Raw genomic sequence first — 6,000 nt, 5'->3', positions numbered from 1 at the left:
TGACCTCCTCCATGTTCCCCAGACAGTTCACACTGGGAGGGTTGAGGATGGAGGATCCTTTATGAGTTTTTGACCTCAGAAAGCTTCCTCCTGCTTTGATCCAACTTCGGAGTTCAGTTTGGGCTCTCAGGAGGTTGGGGGCTTCCCTACAGATCCCTGCACTCTACCAACTCTTGTTCAGCACTCTACAGCTTGTTTACTTTTAAGCTTGAGAAGCATTTAGAAGTAGAAGGAGATGCAACTTTCCTAGAGGAGGCCTTCAGAGGACCCTTAAAAGAGGGTGTTAGTGCAGCCACCAGGGCCTCAGCCGGGTCTCTGGTGGGATTTTTCCTCCTTTCCAAAGCTGCTTTTCCACCCATACTCACACACTTGTGTTGGGCACCTCTCAACACAAGCCCTATCTGAGTGGGTAGAGTCCCAAACCCAGACACATGGGCCCTTATTATCACCTTGACTGCTGAGCACCACCCGGAGACAGACAGGAGAGCAGGTCTGAAGGCATTTTGAAGAAAGCAGGTCTGGGACCAATGACCCCTCCCCAAACTGTCTGTAAGAGGAGAAGATGCCCCAGAGCTTAGATGTTTTCTTAATTAAGGATTATAAGTTTGCATGGAATATTTCTGTTTGATGATCCTTGCAATTCTCTCCCTGGACAATGTTTTTTCTTCTTCTCCTTTTCTTATTTTGTTGCACTGTTAATTTTTTTTTTTTTTTTTTTTTTTTTTTTTTTGGTACACGGGCCTCTCACTGTTGTGGCCTCTCCCGTTGCGGAGCACAGGCTCCGGACGCGCAGGCTCAGTGGCCATGGCTTACGGGCCCAGCCGCTCCGCGGCATGTGGGATCTTCCCGGACCGGGGCACGAACCCACGTCCCCTGAATCGGCAGGCGGACTCTCAATCACTGTTCCACCAGGGAAGTCCTGTACTGTTAATACTCTTAAGGTCACCTTAAATCCATTCTGGCATAAGGGGGGTGGTATACATATATAGGTATGTGTACTCAGAGGCTGGCAAATAAGAGGTCTTTTGAATTCGTGAGTGAGTGATTCATGAGGCAATGTAATACCAAGGTTGGAAAAGGAGGGGGCATAGGTGAGCACGAGAGTTGTGTTCAGGTCACAGAAGGGGACAAACAGAAGCAGGAGACAGTCAGAAAATGAAGCAGGTGTTGGTGTCCAAAGGCTGCTTCAGCCAGCAGCTCATGGCAAAATGGACAAGCATCACTAACGCACCAGTGGAAGAAGGGAACTGAGTCAGTCAAGAATACAGATTTCTGGGCTTCCCTGGTGGCGCAGTGGTTGAGAGTCCGCCTGCCGATGCAGGGGACACGGGTTCATGCCCCGGTCCGGGAAGATTCCACATACCGCGGAGCGGCTGGGCCCGTGAGCCATGGCCGCTGAGCCTGCGCGTCCGGAGCCTGTGCTCCGCAACAGGAGAGGCCACAACAGTGAGAGGCCCACATACCGCAAAAAAAAAAAGAATACAGATTTCCCCCCGCCCACCCCAAGGTGGCACAAATGCTATAAAAAATAAAAACATGCTAGACTGGTCCAAAGTCCAAGGGCAAGCAAATCTTCAACTCACACATATTTTTTATAAACCCCTAAATTCACAAGCAATTGCCAGGTATAATAATAGTGATTCCTGAGTAAACATTTTCAGAAATATTTTTTTGTATAGAAAACATTTAATTAAATTAATTTCTTTAATGTTTTTAAAGAAAATGCTTCAGCCATCAAATTTGTCAGCAAAATGAAACAAGGACACTACATACTAAAATGCCAAAGTTACATGAGCAAAACCAACCAACAACAAGCCAAAAACACCTGATTTTTTTTTTTTTTTTTAGGGCTGCATTCTGATGTATGTAGGGATGGAGTGATGTCCGGCATTTGCTTTAAACTTCTTCAATAGAGACTAAAAGAAGAAAAATGAAAAGGAGAGGATAGGTAGACAAAACAAATGCGGGGAAATGTTCATATGTGTTGAATCTGAGCAATGGGTACATGGGGATCCTTTTTCTATTCTCTGTACTTTTGAATATGTTTGAATGTGTTCATGAAAAAATATGAAGACTTCCAGTTTCAGCTAGAACATGTAAACAGCTTGGAAATTGTCATCCCCTACCTCACAACAAGAAGAAAGTGAAAACTAACAACTTTTCTTAGATCCATCAAAAAATTGAAGAGGTAAGGCAAATCTCCATGATGAAAAATGGAGAGAAAGGGGAGTAGAGATCCTCAAAGCCAAGCAGACATTGCCGGAGCCAGAAACTGGTAGGGAACTTAACAGCTATTTTGACGAATGCCTGGAGGCTAAGTGTGGACTAGATTGAGAGTGAGAAACCCCTGGGGGTCCAGTCTTAGGGGCTCCACATTTTCATGAGTTTTGGACACCAGGAACCCCATCTGGTTCTCACTGTAAAGATCCAAGGAAAATCTCCTGATGTTTCAGGTAGGGAGAGGGGAAATGTAACCATTGTGAAATATGCCCAAGTCATTCTCCATTACAAATGTCTGCCCACTAAGGGCAACTACTCTACCAGAGCCTTATCCGACTTGGGGGTGGGGATGGGGGCAGCATTAGGCAACTCCAGCCCCCTCTAGCCTTCCTGTCTCAAGTCAGGTGAAGGAAAAAAAGTCAAGGAAGTGCTTCTGAAAGTCACAGCTCAGGGACTCAGGCCCTCCCCTCCCCCACCCCCCAAAAGAACAGAGACGTAATCAAAAGATTATAGAATCCAATACCTTACTACCACTTCAGCAGGACTCCTGCATAATAACAGTGGATTACCACTGAGATAGTTGGAATATACAGACTGTATTTAAGAAGGAGTTCTTGGAGATGGAAGCAACTTAAATGTCCATCAACAGATGAATGAATAAAGAAAATGAGGTATATACGTATGATGGAATATACCTATCCATTCTTTATGAAGAAGGAATTCCCATCATATGCTACAACATGGATAAATCTTGACGATATCATGCTAAGTGAAATAAGCCCATCACAGAAAGACAAATAGTGCCTGATTCAACTTATACGAGGTATCTAAAGCAGTCAGGCTTACAGACACAGAAAGAAAATGGTGGTTGCCAGGGGCTGAGGGGAGTGAGAGGCAGGGAGTAGGTGTTCAGTGGATGTTGGATTTCATTCCGGATGGGGAGGTGCTGGGGATCAGCTGCATGGCAATCTGCATGGGGTTGACGGTATTGTACCACATACTTGGAAATTGTTGAGAGGGTGAATTTTATGTTATGTGGTTTTTTGCCACAATTTTTTAAAAGGCGTTCTCGGAAAACTAAAGACAACAATGAAGGAAAAAAAAATATGGTAACTACAGGAAACTGAAGCCTCTGGCACCTACAGCTATAGTATACACTAAACACGGCCCAGCTATGTCTAACCAGATTAACATAAACCTTTCACATGAAAGCTTAATTATCTCAGTTTCTATCACCAATACATCATGTCTAGTTTTCAACAAAAACTATAAGGCATGCTAAAAGATTTTTTTTTTAATACAATTGAAGAAACAAAGAAAACATCAGATTCAGATATGACACAGATTTTGAAATTATCAGATAGGGAATTTAAAATAACTATGTGTAATATGGTAAGGGTGCGAATGGAAAAAGTAGACAACAGGCAATAACAGATGGTTAATGAAGCATAGAGGTGGAAACTCTAGAAAGAATCAAAAGGAAAAGCTAGAAAGAAAAAACACTGTAACAGGGAATTTCCCTGGCAGTCCACTGGTTAAGACTGGTGCTTTCGGGCTTCCCTGGTGGCACAGTGGTTGAGAGTCCGCCTGCCGATGCAGGGGACACGGGTTTGTGCCCCGGTCCAGGAAGATCCCACATGCCGCGGAGCGGCTGGGCCCGTGAACCATGGCCGCTGAGCCTGCGCGTCCGGAGCCTGTGCTCCACAACGGGAGAGGCCACAACAGTGAGAGGCCCGCGTACCGCAAAAAAAAAAAAAAAAAAAAAGCCTGGTGCTTTCACTCTCAAGGGCACAGGTTCAATCCCTGGTCAGGGAACCAAGATCTCATAAGCCGCGTGGCGCAGCTGAAAAACAGAACAAAATAAAACAAGTAACAGAAATGAAGAATGCCTTTGATGGGGGACTTCCCTGGTGGTGGACTGGTTAAGAATCCACCTGCCAATGCAGGGGACATGTGTTTGATCCCTAGTCCGCGAAGATCCCATGTGCCGCGGAGCAGCTAAGCCCGTGCACCACAACTACTGAAGCCCGTGCACAGCAACAAAGATGCAATGCAGTGAAAATTAAATTTTTTTAAATGTTTAGGATGATAAATTTAAAAAAAGAATGCCTCTGATGGCCATATGAATAGATTGGACATGGCCAAATCAGTGAGCTTGAAGATATGTCAACAGAAACTTCACAAACTGAAATGTAAAGAAAGAAAGAAAAACAAGAACAGAATAGCCAAGTACTGTGGGGCAATTTCAAAAGATATAACATATATGTAATGGGAACACCAGAAGAAGAGAGAACAGATTAGAGAAATAACTAAAGTAATAATAACTGAGAATTTTTCAAAATTAATGACCGCTTAAAACCACAGATCCAGGAATCTTTGAGAATACCAAACATAATAAATAAAAGGTCTACACCTGGTTATATATTCAAACTGCAAAACCAAAGGCAACAAGAAAATATTAAAAGAAGCCAAAGGAGAAAAACAGCTTACCTATAGAAGAATAAGGATAAGAATTACATCCAATTTCCCATCAGAAACCATGTAAACAAGAAGAGAATAGAGTGAAATATTTAGTGTTGAATGAAAAAAACACCTACCTAGATGTCTGTATCCAAAAAAATTATTCCTCACAAGTGAAAGAAAAATAAAGACTTCCCAGACAAAACTTGAATTTGTCATTCATAGACCTGCCCTTCATTTTAACAAAAAATGTTGTTTTTCAGAGAGAAGAAAAATGATAAAAATCAGAAAATCAGATCTACATAAAGAAATGTTAGAAAGTAATGCAACATTGTAAATCAACTATACTCCAATAAAATTTTTTAATAAAATAAAATAAAAAAGAAGTGTTAGAGAAGGAATAAATAAAGGTTTAAAAATCTTTTTTCTAACTCTTAATTGATCTAATTGATAATTGTTCAAAGTTATGATAGCAACAATGTATTTGGCAATTATAGCATCTGGGTAAATGAAATTAATGACAGCAATCTTACAAGGGACAAGTGGAAGGAATTGGGAATGCTCTATTACAAGGTACCTGCACTACTTGTGATACTCATGAAGTGGTATAATCTTATTTTAAAATACATCTAGTTCATTGCAAATGTATACAACAAACTCTAGGATAACTACTAAAAAAGAAATATACTTGATATGCTAAGAGGAGAAAAATAAAATTTAGAAAATACTCAACTAAAACCAGAAAAGGCAGGAAAAGCAGGGAAGATAAAAAAGAAATAAAGAAAAGCAGGAACTTGAACAGATACATATATAAGGATGTTCATAGCAGCATTATTCACAATAGCCAAAAAAGGAAACAACTTTTATCAAAACAATAAATGTCCATCCATCAACAGAAGAATGGATAAACAAAATACGGTATATCAATACAATGGATTATTATTCAGTCTTAAAAAGAAATGAAATTCTGGGCTTCCCTGGTGGCGCAGTGGTTGAGAGTCCGCCTGCCGATGCAGGGGACACGGGTTCGTGCCCCGGTCTGGGAAGATCCCACGTGCCGCGGAGTGGCTAGGCCCGTGAGCCATGGCTGCTGAGCCTGCGCGTCCGGAGCCTTTGCTCCGCAACAGGAGAGGCCACGGCAGTGAGAGGCCGGCGTACCGACAAAAAAAAAAAAAAAAAAAAAAAGTATGCTTTCAAACCATGGTGGAATCAAACTAGAAATCAGTAACAGAAAAATTGCTGGAAAATTCCCAAATATTTGGAGATTAAACAGCACACTTCTAAATAACACAAGTCAAAGAAGAAGTCACAAGAGAAATT

Source organism: Globicephala melas, chromosome 12 (genome assembly GCF_963455315.2).
Source record: "Globicephala melas chromosome 12, mGloMel1.2, whole genome shotgun sequence".
NCBI lineage: Eukaryota > Metazoa > Chordata > Mammalia > Artiodactyla > Delphinidae > Globicephala > Globicephala melas.
Note: the sequence above shows the minus strand (reverse complement) of the source record.